The sequence below is a fragment of the Aotus nancymaae genome, unplaced genomic scaffold, assembly GCF_030222135.1.
Source record: "Aotus nancymaae isolate 86718 unplaced genomic scaffold, 86718_ANA_hifiasm-v0.15.2.pri h1tg000001l, whole genome shotgun sequence".
Lineage (NCBI taxonomy): Eukaryota > Metazoa > Chordata > Mammalia > Primates > Aotidae > Aotus > Aotus nancymaae.
This window is the reverse complement of record NW_026988412.1, coordinates 5,611,106-5,625,297: the sequence shown is the minus strand read 5'-3', so window position 1 is coordinate 5,625,297 and position 14,192 is coordinate 5,611,106. Positions and strand designations below refer to the sequence as shown.

Genomic DNA, 14,192 nt, shown 5'->3' with positions numbered 1-14,192 from the left:
TTTGCATCCAGTTTTCCTAGCACCATTTGTTAATGAGACTTTCCTTTTTTCACTTTATGTTATTGATGCCTTTGTGAAGAATAAATTGACTGTAGACCAGGTGTGGTGGCTCACACCTGTAATTCCAGCACTTATGGAGGCCAAGGTGGGTGGATCATTTGAGGTCAGGAGTTTGAGATCAGCCTGGCCAACATGGTGAAACCCGATTTCTACTAAAAATACAAAAATTAGCCAGTCATGGTGGCACATACCTGTAGTACCATCTATTTGGGAGGCTGAGGCAGAAGAATCACTTGAACCCAGAGGGTGGATATTGCAGTGAGCTGAGATTGCAACAGCGCGCTCCAGCCTGGGCAACAGAGTGAGACTCTGTCTCAAAAATAAATTAGTTAACAAATTAAAAATAAATAAATAAATAGGCTGTAAATTCATGGATTTGTGTTTGAGTTCTCTATTCTGCTCCATTGGTCTATGTGTCTGTTTTTTACACCAGTACCAAATTAATTTGGTTACTATAGCTTTGTAGTACGTTTTGAAGTCAGATAGTGTGGTGCCTCTATCTTTGTTCTTTTTGTTCGTGATTGCTTTGGGTATTCAGGGTCTTTGTGGTTTTGTATAAATTTTAGCATTGTTTTTTCTATTTCTGTGAAGAATGTCATTAGTGTTTTGATAAGCCTTTCATTGAATCTATAAATTGCTTTGGGTACTATTGTCATTTTAACAATATTCTTCTAATCCACGAGCATAGAATATCTTTCCAGTTTTGTTTGTGTGTGTCCTCTTCAATTTTTTGCATCAGTGTTTTTTAGTTTTCCTTACATAGGTCCTTCACTTCTTTGGTGAAATTGATTCCTAGATATTTTATATTTTTTGTAGCTTTTGTAAATGGGATTGCTTTCTTGATCTCCTTTTCAGATTGTTTGCTGTTGCTGATAAAGTACTACGATTTTTGTATTTTAGTTATTATCCTGCAACTTTACTGAATTTATTTATTAGTTCTAACAGATTGTTGGTGGAGTTTTTAGGTTTATCTAAATATAAGATCATGTTGTCTGTGGACAAAACAAATTTGACATCTTTCTTTTCAATTTGAATGCCCTTTCTTTCTCTTGCCTAATTCTTCTGGCTGGAATTCCTAGTACTATGTTGAATAAAAATGATGAAAGTGTGCATCCTTGTCTTGTTCCAGATCTTAGAGGAAGGGCTTTCAATATTTTTTCAGTGTGATGTTAGCTGTGGGTTTGTTATATATAGTCTTCATTATTTTGTGGTATATTCCTTTTTTTCTTTTCTTTCTTTTTTTTTTTTTTGAGACAAGAGTTTCGCCCTTGTTGCCAAGGCTGGTTGTGGTCTTGGTTCAGTGACACCTGAACCTCCCAGGTTCAAGGAATTCTCCTGCCTCAGCCTCCTGAGTAGCTGGGATTACAGGTGCCCACCACCACACCCAGCCAATTTTTGTATTTTTAGTAGAGACAGGGTTTCACCATGCTGGCCAGACTGGTCTCAAACTCGTGACCTCAAGTGATCTGCCCACCTTGGCCTCCCAAAGTGCTAGGATTACAGATGTGAACCACTATGCCCAGCATTTTAAGGTATGTTCCTTCTGTACCCATTTTGTGGAAGGTTTTCTTTTTTTTATCATAAAGGAATGCTGACTTTTATTGCATTCTTTTTCAGCATCTCTTGAAATGATCACGTAGTTCTTGTTCTTAGTTCTATTAATGTGATGTATCATATTTATTGATTTGTGTACATTGAACCATCCTTGCATCCCTGAAATGAATTTCATTTGGGATTCCCATGGGGAATAATGTAAAAAATTTTTTTTTATTTTGAGACATGGTCTTGCAGTGTATCCCAGGTTGGTCTTGAACTCTTAGGCTTATGTGATCCCCTGCCTCAGTTTCTCAAGTAGCTGATACTATAGATATGTAACATTGTGCCCAATTTGTGAATGATATCTTTAATGTGTTATTGAATTTGGTTTGCTAGTGTTTTGTTGAAATTTTTGTGTCTATGTTCTTCAGTGGTATTGGCCTGTAGTTTTCTTTTTTGTTTTTTGTTCTGTTCTTATCAGTATCACAGTAATGCTGTTCTCACAGAATGAGTTTAGAAGTATTCCCTCCTCTTCAATTTTTTTGAAGAGTTACAGTAAAATTAATATTAGTTCTTTAAATGTTTGGTAGAATTCAGTAGTGAAACCATCAGGTCCTTGGCTTTTCTTTGATTGTAGACTTTTTATTATGGCTTCGATTTTGTTACTCATTATTGGTTTGTTGAAGTTTTCTATTTCTTTGTAGTTCAATCTTGGTAGGTTATATAGTCCAGGAACTTACCCATTTTCTGTAGGTTTTCCAGTTTGTTGGTGTGTAATTGTTCATAATAATCTCTAATGATTCTTCGTATTTTTGTGGTCTTGTTATATTTTCTTTTATGTTTCTAATTTTATTTGAGTCTTTTCTCTTTTTTTCTTAGTCTAGCTAAAGGTTTGTCTGTTTTTGTACCTTTCAAAAACCAATTTTTTCACTTCGTTGATCTTGTGTATTTTTTGTTCTCAATTTCATTTATTCCTACTCTGATCTTTGTTTTGGCTATGAAGAAATGATTTTTTTTTTAAACTTTTAAGTTCAGGGGTACATGTGTAGGTTTGTTACATAAGTAAACGCATGTCATGGGGGTTTGTTGTACAGGGTATTTCATCACCCAGGTATTAAGTCAGTACCCATGAGTTATTTTTCCTGATCCTTTCCCTCCTTTTACTCTCCACCCTCCAGTAGGCCCACTGTCTGTTGTTCCCCTGTGTGTGTCCACGTGTTCTCATCATCTATCATCTAGCTCCCACTTATGAGTGAGAACATGCAGTATTTGGCTTTCTGTTTCTATGTTAGTTTGGGAAGGATAATGGCCTCTAGCTCCATTCATGTTCCTGCAAAGGCTGCATAGTATTCTACGGTGTATATGTATCATATTTTCTTTATCCAGCCTACCACTGATGGGCATTTGGGTCGAGTCTATGTTGTTGCTATTATGAATAGTGCTTCAGTGAATATACTGTGCATGTGTCTTTATGATAGAACAATTTATATTCCTTTGGTTAAATACTAAGTAATGAGATTTTTGCTCTGATCTTTATTTTATTTCTTTGACTAATTTTGTGTTTTGTTTGCTCTTGCTTTTCTAGTTTCTTGGGTTACATTGTTAAGTTGTTTATTTGAAGTCTTCCTACTTTTCTGATGTAGGCATTTATTGCTATAAACTTTCCTCTTAGTACTGCTTTTGCTGTATCTCATAGATTTTGTTATGTTGCGTTTCCATTTTCATTTGTTTCAAGACATTTTTAAATTTCCATATTAATTTCTTCATTGACTCATTAGTTATTCAAGAAAATGTTTAGTTTCTATGTTTTTGTGTATTTTTTGAGGTTTCTCTTTTTATTAATTTGTACTTTTATTCCATTGTGGTCAGAACAAATACTTGTCATGATTTCTACTTTTTTGAATTTGTTGAGACTTCTTTTGTGGCCTAAGATTCTGGAGAATCTATTCTGGAGAATGTCTCATGTGTTGATGAAAACAACGTGTATTCTGCAGCAGCTGGTTGAAATGTTCTGTAAATGTCAGTTAGGCCTATTTGGTCTTGTGTGTAGTTTAAATCTGCTGTTTCCTTGTTGATTTTCTGTCTGGATAATCTGTCTACTACTCAGAGTGGAGTGTTGAAGTCCCTTATTATTATTATGTTGCAGTCTATCTCTCCCTTCAGATCTATTAATATTTGCTTTATATACTTGAATACTCCGGTGTTGAGTTTATAGATATTTATAATTGTGATATCCTATTGCTGGATTATCAGTATATAGTGATCTTCTTTGTCTTTTCTAGAAGTCTTTGTAGTCAGTTTCATCTGATATTAGCATAGCTACTACTGCTCTTTTTTGGTTTTCAGTTGCATGGACTATATTTTGCCACTTCCATTTTCAGTTTATGTTTCAGTTTTCAGTTTATGTCTTAATAGGTGAAATAGATTTCTTATAGGCAGCATATAGTTGGTCTTGCTTTGTTTTTGTTTTTGTTTTTTTTTTTGAGATGGAATCTTGCTCTGTCACCAGGCTAGAGTGTAGTGGTGCGATCTCAGCTCACTGCCACCTCCGCCTCCCAAGTTCAAGTGATTCTCCTGCCTCAGCCTCCTGAGTAGCTGGGACTACAGGCATGCACCACCACACCCAACTAATTTTTGTGTTTTTAGTAGAGAGGGGGTTTCACCATGTTGGCCAGGATGTTTTCGATCTCTTGACTTCATGATCTGCCCACCTCAGCCTCCCAAAGTGCTGGGATTACAGGTGTGAGCCACTGCACCCGGCCAGGTCTTGCTTCTTTATCTATTCAGTTGCTCTTTGTCTTTTATTTTTACTTATTTTATTATATTTTATTTTATTTTGAGACAGGGTCTCACTCTATTTTAAGACAGGGTCTCACTCTGTCACCCAGACTGGAGTGCAGTGACACCATCTCAGCTCACTGTAGCTCAACCTTCCAGGCTCAAGCAATCCTCCTGAGTAGCTGGGACTACAAGCACATGTCACTGGGACTGGCTAATTTTTTTTAATTTTTAGTAGAGATGAGGTTTCACCACATTGCCCAGGCTAGTCTCAAACTCCTGAACTCAAGCAATCCACCTGACTCAGCCTCCCAAAGTGCTGGGATTATAGGTGTGAGCCACCATGCTTGATGCTCTATGTCTTTTAATTAGAGAACTGACTTCATTTGTAGTCATTGTTATTATTGATAAGTGAGGATTTTATTTTTAGTTTTTAAAATTTTTTAACATAGTTTTTGAGACAGGGTCTTGCTCTGTTGCTCAGGCTGGAGTACAGTGGTTCAATCTTGGCTCACTGCAACCTCTACCTGCCAGGTTCAAGTGATTCTCGTGCCTCAGCCTCCCAAGTTGCTGAGATTACAGGCGCATGCCACCATGCCTAGCTAATTTTTGTATTTTAGTAGAGATGAGGTTTCACCATGTTGGCCAGACTGGTCTTGAACTCCTGACCTCATGATCTACCAAAGTGCTGAGATTACAGGCATGAGCCACCACACCCGGCTTGTGTCATTCTTATGCCTTTGTGTCCTCATAGCCTAGCTCCCATATATCAGTGAGAACATATGATGTTTGGTTTTCCATTCCTAAGTTACTCCACTTAGAATAATCATCTTCAGTCTCATTCAGGTCACTACAGATGCTGTTAATTCATTTCCCTTTATGGCTGAGTAGTATTCTAGTGTGTGTGTGTGTGTGTGTGTGTGTGTGTGTGTGTATACATTATACATACATATCACAGTTGTGACACATGTATTGTCACATACATATCACTGTGATATATATATTCCATGTGTATATATATCACTGTGATATATATATTTCATTGTGTGATATATGTTCAATTGTATATATGTATATGTGTGTGTATATATATAATATATATGTATATATATACATATATATGGGAGCTAGGTTATGAGGACACAAAGGCATAAGAATGACACAAGCTGGGTGATATATATGTGTCGCAACTGTGATATATATGTATGTATATACACACACACAATGGAATATATATATACACACACACACAATGGAATATATATACACACACAATATGGAATATATATATATATCACAGTATATATGTATATATATACACACACACACACATATATATCACAGTGGCTCACACAATATATATATCACAATGGAATATATATATGTATATATACAAAAGAAAACTGTGTGTGTGTATATATATATATATATATGTATATTTATCACAGTTTCTTTTTCTTTTTCCACTCAATGATCACTACTAAAGAACTTACTCATGTAACCAAATACCACCTGTACCAGAATAACTTACGGAAAAAACTTTTTAAGTAAAAAAAAAAAAAAAAGAGCAATGAATTCAAACATGCTACCAGAGAAAATCCAAATAACCTAATTAAGAAACAAAATGAGATATTACAACTGACATCATTGAAATACAAAAGATCATTCAAGGCTACTATGAACACCTTTATGCACATAAACTAGAAAACCTAGAAGACATGGATAAATTCCCAGAAAAATACAACCCTCCTAGCTTAAATCAGGAAGAATTAGATACCCTAAACAGACCAATAATAAGCAGTGAGATTGAAATAGTAACTTAAAAATTACCAACAATTTGGGAGGCTTAGGTGGGCAGATCTCAAAGTCAGGAGATCAAGACCATCCTGGCTAACATGGTGAAACCCTGTTTTTACTAAAAATACAAAAATTAGCTGGGCATGGTGGCGTGCACCTGTAGTCCCAGCTACTCAGGAGACTGAGGCAGGAGAATCACTTGAACCTGGGAGGCGGAGGTTGCAGTGAGCTGAGATCACGCCACTGCACTCCAGCCTGGCAAAGAGTGAGACTTCATCTCAAAAAAAAAAAAAAATTATCCACAAAAAAAGTCCAGGACCAGACAGATTCACAGTAGAATTCTGTCAGACATTCAAAGCAGAATTGCTACTAATCTTCTTGACAGTATTCCACAAGATAGAGAAAGAAGGAATCCTCCCTAATTCATTCTGTGAAGCCAGCATCCCCCTAATACCAAAACCAGGAAAGGACATGACCAGAAAAGAAAACTACAGACTGATATCCTTGATAAACATAGATGCTAAAGTCTTTAACAAAAAACTAGCTAACTGAATCCAACAACATATAAAAAAGGTAATCCACCATGATCAAGTGGGTTTCATACCAGGGATGCAGGGATGACTTATACACAAGTCAGTAAACGTGGTACATCACATAGACAGAATTAAAAACAAAAATCATATGATTTAGATAACTGATGACAGTGTGCCTAGGCATTGATCTTTTTGTGATGAATTTCCCAGGTGTTCTTTGTGCTTCTTGTATTTGGATCTCTGGATCTCTAGCAAGGCTGGGGAAGTTTTCCTCAACTTTTCCCCCAAATATGTTTTCCAAACTTTTAGATTTCTCTTCTTCCTCAGGAATACTGATTATTCTTAGGTTTGGCCATTTAACATAATCCCAGACTTCTTGGAGACTTTGTTCATATTTTATTACTATTATTATTTTTTAAATTATACAGATATTTTTATTGCATACATATCAGGTATACAGAATAAAAACCCTACTCTCTAGAACATGAGAAGTCAATAGAAAAAAGATAGATAAATAGAATGAATGTAAAAATGGCTAAGTATGTGATCTTCAACCACATTCACTTATTTGAAACTGTAGAGTTGACAGATGATGTGTGCCATGTAAGTATTAGTTTGGAAACTTACAAAACAATTTTAATGGTGGCATTTATGTGTGGAGAGAAAACTGTGTAACTATCATGTTTCGGGGAACATGATTTAACAGTGAAGTTTTTACATTGTAGAGAAGAAAACAGGTGTAAGTATTAAGTATTTCAGAAATGCTGTCTAAACTAGAAAGACATTTATTCAGTATGATATATTCTTTCCCTGCTCCATTCTAATTGTTTAAAAACTACCAAGTGAAGTTACAGAAGTTAAACCACTAAATTTGGAATCTTTTCTTTCTTATATAAAATATCTTCTCTTATAAATGGGGTTAATTAAGTATCCTTCTTGGTGACCCCAGTTATAATCAAAAGAGGCCATGAGACCACAGACTACTACTGATGAAAAGTGACAGTGCAGACACTTTTCATCAGTCAATAGGCAGTCCAAGGGACACAACAGAGCACAAGTCTGGGTAACACGAATTTGGTGAGAAAGAAGCTAAACCTCCTGTGTCTTAATATTCAAAGTGAGTCATTCTATACAATTTTTGACTTTCATACTAATCTAAGAAAGGCCAAAAAAATTATTCTGTTTAAAGGCAGGGAGGTATATCATAACTTATAAAAACATGTCAATGCAAACATACACATTTTACCTAGAATACCTTATTTTCTAATGATGCATCATTACTGTACTTATAGTTAGTAAAGTGAACAGGCTAGTATTATAACCTATTTATATTCAAGGACTATAGTAAACTAGCTGACAAAATTTACCCATCTTAAAGAAAAAACTCAGTTGGTTGAGATTGAAACGGTAGGATTAGCTTTCCAATGCAGAGGACAACTGTTGCCATAACATGAATGTTAGTGAAGGAGCTCACTGCCGTGAATACTTAGGATGCGTAGGTACGTGGCCAACTCCAGACCTAAGGGTAATATAAAGCTACTCCAACAAAACACCCCACAAATAATAAAAACCCAATTCCCTATCAGAGCTTTGTTTCTCTTCTGTTGTTTAATCCTCAGAGTACATCCGGCACAGTCCTGCATTAGGGCGGCATACAAAAGCTTTAGTTTCTCTTCCCAACTCCGTTAGCTGTTCCATTGAAGACACGCAAGGATAATGATCTTTTAACACATCTGGCAATTTAGAAGTTTTCTCTTGAAGATGTTGAGAACATCTCACTGGTGTTAAAAACTTGCTCTTTAAATGCGGAATTTGTTTCATCAAACCACACCTTCTTTTTCATACTTTGCAAGTATGGCATAGTAGACACATTATATTTAATTAAGCAACTTGTCTCATTTCTGTATTGGGAGTTTTAACACCATGGGTTGGATCTTTTGTTTTGCTGTCTTGCTCTTTTTGACAGTCTTGAAATAGCACATTTCTCTGATGTTTACTCTCCATTTCCAATTTTTCTGGATCTACATCAACACCTGTATCTTCAATACTGACTTCTTTGGCTTCTTCCTTGGTTACACAAGGCTTCTCCATATTTTCTTCCAAATTGACTTTTTCTTGACTCTTCATTGTTAGAATATCTACAGTTGTGTGTCGCATCTCTTCAATAGGCTGAGCCCCTGCCAGAATGGCTTTCTTATAGATTGCAATAGTATTTTCAATAGGACTTGTGATTGGTTCCATACATGCAAGACATATCCAATACTTAACAAGCATTTTGGCATCTGGAATTTTTTAATCAGGTCATTCAGTGTGACCAATATATTTTCTTTTCGACATCCCTCATTAATCAAGATCAGGCATTTGGAAAATGTGTTGTTTAGTTTTTCAGTAAATAATCTTTGTTCATCTTCTTCTGCCATGGTAGTCCCAAAAGACCCGACTGGTTTTTCATTTTGTCCTTCACGCTCATGCTGAGTAACTACTGAGTTAGGAGGCCTTTTTAGCACTCTTCCTTTGTCAGCTTTCCACTCGCTCGGATGAGCTTTTCTCTCTTCTGCGGTTTCTTTGGGATGAGCCGATCTATCAACAGTTGCTTTTCCTATAGTATGTTTTTGCTGGTCAGTGGGCTTTGACTTTTCCATCAGTTTGTCATTGGACGATGAAGCAGGCCTGGCCACAACTTCAGATGCTATGCTTCTTGACAGTGTCTTACTTCTTATATGTTGACAGGAACTGTTTTTGACACTAGATAAAGCTGTTTTTGATTCTAACAGTTCTTTTTCACAAGACACTTTCCAGATTGTAACTTGGGCAGAGGTTCTGCTGATGCCTTGTTTCACAGTGTCCTGGGTGTTACTGTGATGACTTCGAATAGGAGGTTGCACAAGTTATGGTTTCTGAGATGTAGTGCTCACAGATTTCGTGGTGGCAATCATACTGGAGGATCTATTACGTTTCACTGTTACACTGCTGGTGTTTACAGGCTGAGGCTTTGTGGCTTTGGGGACAGTGGTTGAAAGTTTCTTTGTTGCTGCAGAATTCTCATCTTTGACTTGTAGAGGTTTTCTAAATGAATTAATCTTAGACTGAACAATCTGGCCGTGATAAGATCCAAGCACAGGTTTCTTGGGCATGTTAGCATCTTGCTTTGGTTTTTCTGCAGTTACCCCTTTCTTTTTACTATTGTTTTTAAGGTGAAATGCCTGGCTTAATGTCATATGTTGACTTTGGGGATCATCTTCAGTTAGTAACAATTGCCGAGTTTGATCACTGTCCTTTGGTTTATGTGCGTCAATTACTACAGTTGAATTGGTTAGTCCATTTGAAGGTTTTAAAGGAATACAATTTCTCCCCACTATTGTATTATTTTTGCTTCCTGCAGGTCTCTTCATATTTTCTTTATCAGCCATTTTGGTTTTAAGTTTCAGCACTTTAGCCCCTTCTTGAACTTGGTCCTCAGATGTCACAGCTCTCTGACCTCTACTGAGACATTTGAAGACAAACTGTAGACATCATGGCCTGTATTCTTAAATATTTCCTGGATAACATCTCATTTTCCTGCTTGTATGCAAAAAGTATTTTTCTTCTCAACAGATGTTCCTGGAGTTTTTGTCTTCTTTGCTTTTTGAATGAGGACTTTCTTTGTTTTTGTTGGATTGGGTTAATTTGAAGACCTTGTTTTTGAGCTCTGAATTTCTTTCTTTTACTTGTTCAGTTATATTGCTGAGACTTTCCAGAGAATTTTGCACTTCCATACGTGTGCCCAGTGTTTCCTGAATGTTTGTTTTTTCTTTATGTTATCTATTTCCTTGAATATTTCTCCCTTCACTTCCTGTATCATTTTTTAGATTTTTTTGCATTGGGCTTTGCCTTTCTCTGGTGCCTCCCTGATTAATTTAATAACTAACCTCCTGAATTCTTTTTCAGGTAAATCAGGGATTCTTTCCTGGTTTGGATCCATTGCTGGTGAACTAGTGTGATTATTTTGTGGGGGAGGTTGTTAAAGAGCCTTGTTTTGTCATGTTACCAGAGTTAGTTTTCTGGTTCCTTCTCATTTCAGTAGGCTCTATCAGAGGGAAGTTGTAGGGCTAAAGGCTGTGGTTCAGATTCTTTTGTCCCACAGGGTGTTCCTTTGATGTAATACTCTCCCCCTTTTCCTATGAATGTGGCTTCCTGTGAGCTGAACTGCAATGATTGTTGTCTCTCTTCTGGGTCTAGCCACCTAGCAAGTCTACTCAGCTTTGGGCTGGTACTGGGGGTTGTCTGCAGAGAGTCCTGTGATGTGAACCATCTGTGGGTCTCTCAGCTGTAGATACCAGCACCTGTTCTGGTGAAGGTGGCGGTGGGGAGGGGGTGGTGAAATGGACTCTGTTGAGGGTTTTTAGCTTTAGTGCTCTATTTTTGTGCTGGTTGGCCTCCTGCCAGGAGGTGGCACTTTGCAGAGAACATGGTAGTATGGAGAGGAATCAGTGGTGGGTTAGGCCCTAGAATTGCCAAGATTATATGCTCTTTGTCTTCAGCTACCAGGGTGGGTAGGGAAGGACCATCAGGTTGGGGTATGGCTAGGCATGTCTGAGCTCAGACTCTCCTTAGGCATGTATTGTTGCGGTTGCTGTGGGGGATGCTGGTGAGGTTCCCAGGTCAGTGGAGTTGTGTAACTAGGAGGATTATGGCTGCCTCTGCTGAGTCATGCAGATCGTCAGGGAAGTTAGGGAAAGCTGACAGTCACAGGCCTCACCCAGCTCCTATGCAAACCAAAATCTCACTCCCATCGTGCCCCCCTAATAGTCTGTTTCCATGTGGTGGGCGAGCTGGACTTGAGAACTTTCCCCAGGCTACCTGCCGCCCAACTCTAAAAGAAAAGTGCTTGGTTCTTCCCCTGCCTGTGGAGTCTGCACACTGGATTTGCGCTCTCTGCCTGAGTTCTGGCCAAGAGGGTTCTTGCCACCAGTTCAAACTGTTACAAAGTTCAGCTGGAGATTTCCTTCTCCCTGTGGTGTTTTCCCCCACTCCTCTGGCCTCCTTCCTGATGGATCCCTGTGGTGCCAGGAAAGAATGGCCTGCCTGGGGACCCAGTGAGTTCCCAGGGCCTTTCTCACTGCTTCCTCTACCCGTGTATTTTGCTCAGTTCCCTAAATTGACTCAGCTCCAGGTAAGGTTAGAAACTTCTCTTGCAAACAGACCTTCAGTTTCTCCAGTGGGGATGTGTGTTTGGGAGAGGAGGATCTCCCTTTCCCATTTTCCCAGTTTGGGTACTCATAGTATTTGGGGTGCCTCCTGGGTCCTGCAGGAGCAGTCTGCTTTCTTCAGAGAGTCTGTGGGTCCTCTTAGGATTGCAGGTTTGTTCTTGCAGTTGATCTGGAGCTAAAATTCACAGTGCAAGCCTCTGCATGCTGCTCTATCCATCCGAGTTGAAGCTGCAATTAGTCCTGCCTCCTGTTCGTCATGATGATCTAAACTATTGCTTACTCTTCTGCTTTTTATTTTTAGTATATCTATGATAGGTTTTTGCATTATAGTTGCCATGAGGCTTATGAAAAACACCTTTTAGAAATAACACGTTATTTTTAAAAGATGACAGCTTACCTTCGATCACAAAAAATAAACTCAAAGAAAATCTAGAAAAAAGCTCTATACTTTAACTCCATTCCCCAAGATTTTGACTTTTGGTTGTCTCAATTTACATATTTTTATATTGCCTCTCTCTTAAGTCGATATAACTATTACTATTTTTGACAGATTTTTCTTTCGGACTTCATACTAGAGTTATGAATAGATTGCACACCCCAAGTACAGCATTAGAGTATTTTGGGTTTGTCCATTTACTTAATTTTACCAGTGTGATTTATGTCTTCAGATGTTTTCTTTTTGCACAGATTGATTGGTTTTATTTTTTTTCAGATTGAAGAACTCCCTTTGACATTTCTTGTAAGATGGGTCAGTTTGTGGTGAATTCTCTCAGGTTTTGTTTATCTGGGAAAGACTTTTATCTTTCCTTCATATTTAAGGGATAAGTTTACTGGATACAGTATTCTCAAATGGCAGTTTTAAATTTCAGCAATTTTGAAAATGTCATCTCACTCCCACTTGCCTTGTATAGTTTCTGTAGGGAAGTCTGTTGCCAGATGAATTGGAGTTCTGTATTTGCTTCTTTTCCCTTACTGCTTTTAGGCTCCTCTCTTTGTTCTTGACTTTTGATCAGTTTATTATATGCCTAGGGTTAGTCTTATTTGAGTCAAATCTATTTGATGCTCTCTCACCTTCCCGTACCTGGATACTTAACTCTTTCTCAAGTTTTGGAAAGATTTCTTCTGTCCCTCCGTCCCTCCCTCCCTCCTTTCTTTCCTTCCTTCCTTCCTTCCTTCCTTTCTTTCTTTCTTTCTCTTTCTTTTCTTTCTTTCTTTCTCTTTCTTTTCTTCTTTTTGAATAAGCTTTCTACCCCTATTTTTGCTCAACTCATTCTTGAACACCAAGAATTCTTAGATTTGTTTTTTCTTTTCAGGTAATTTTCTGTATCTTGTAGACAGTCTTTGCTAGTTTTCATTTTTTTTCTTTTTTCTCCTCTGATTATGTATTATCAAGTAGCTTGTCTTTGAGCCTACTGATTATTTTCTCTGCTTGATCCATTCTGCTCTTGAGGGCCTCCAGTGAATTTTTCTGTTTATTTGCTACCTTTTCATTAGCAAATGTGTTTGTCACTTCCAAGATAGCTGTTTGATTTTTTAAATTATTTCAATCATTTTGTTAAATTTATCTGATAAATTTCTGAATTGCTTTTTTATGTTATCTTAAGGATCACTGAGTTTCTTTGAAACTGCTATTTTGAATTTCTGGTCTTAGAACTTACATATTACTGTCTTATTAGGGTCAGTCACTGGTTCCTCGCTTTGCCAATTTGAGAAGATCATGGTTCCACATTTGCTGATGTTTCTTGTGATATGTGTTTATGTCTTGCATTGAAGGACAGTTCAGTCGTAGGACAACTGAAGTTAATTTGTTCCATTCTCTCTCTGGCTTGTTTTTTATTGGGATATTTGCTTACAGATTCTTTGTAATTTACCTGTTGACTTTCTTTGTTGTTGTTGTTGTTGTTGTTTTTCTCCTGCTAGGTGTCTGCCTCCTTTTTGGCACTAGATGGCACTTTAAGCCCAGGTTTCCATCAGTTCTAGTGAAAAATCAGACTGCCACCCATCCTGAATGGAGGAGGTCCCAAAGGGAAAGGGATATCCCAGTAGTGTGGCAAGGCTAGCTCGGGGTTCATGGCCAGGGGACCTGTGGAACAAATCTACAGTGTGGTGCTGCTCAACTGCCATGCTAATTTGAGGTCTCCTTTGGTTGAGTTACAAATCAAAATTTCCATGGCTGAGGATGATCGTCCTACCTCCCCACTTTCTTTCTGGCTGTCCTCAGCGATATTTCTTCCTTCAAGTACTCCTGATGCCTTCCATGAGTTGAGGCAGGAACGATCTCCTGCCAGGGAACCCAAGA

General features: G+C 37.8%; 1 protein-coding gene and 1 pseudogene across 2 annotated transcripts in view; one reads left to right on the top strand and one right to left on the bottom strand.

The window, feature by feature from the left end:
* CFAP61 (cilia and flagella associated protein 61) overlaps window positions 1-14,192 on the top strand; it is a 298,775-nt gene that overhangs the window by 57,794 nt on the left and 226,789 nt on the right. The window lies entirely within an intron of this gene.
* On the bottom strand, window positions 8,313-10,665 carry LOC110568854 (cytoskeleton-associated protein 2-like; annotated as a pseudogene).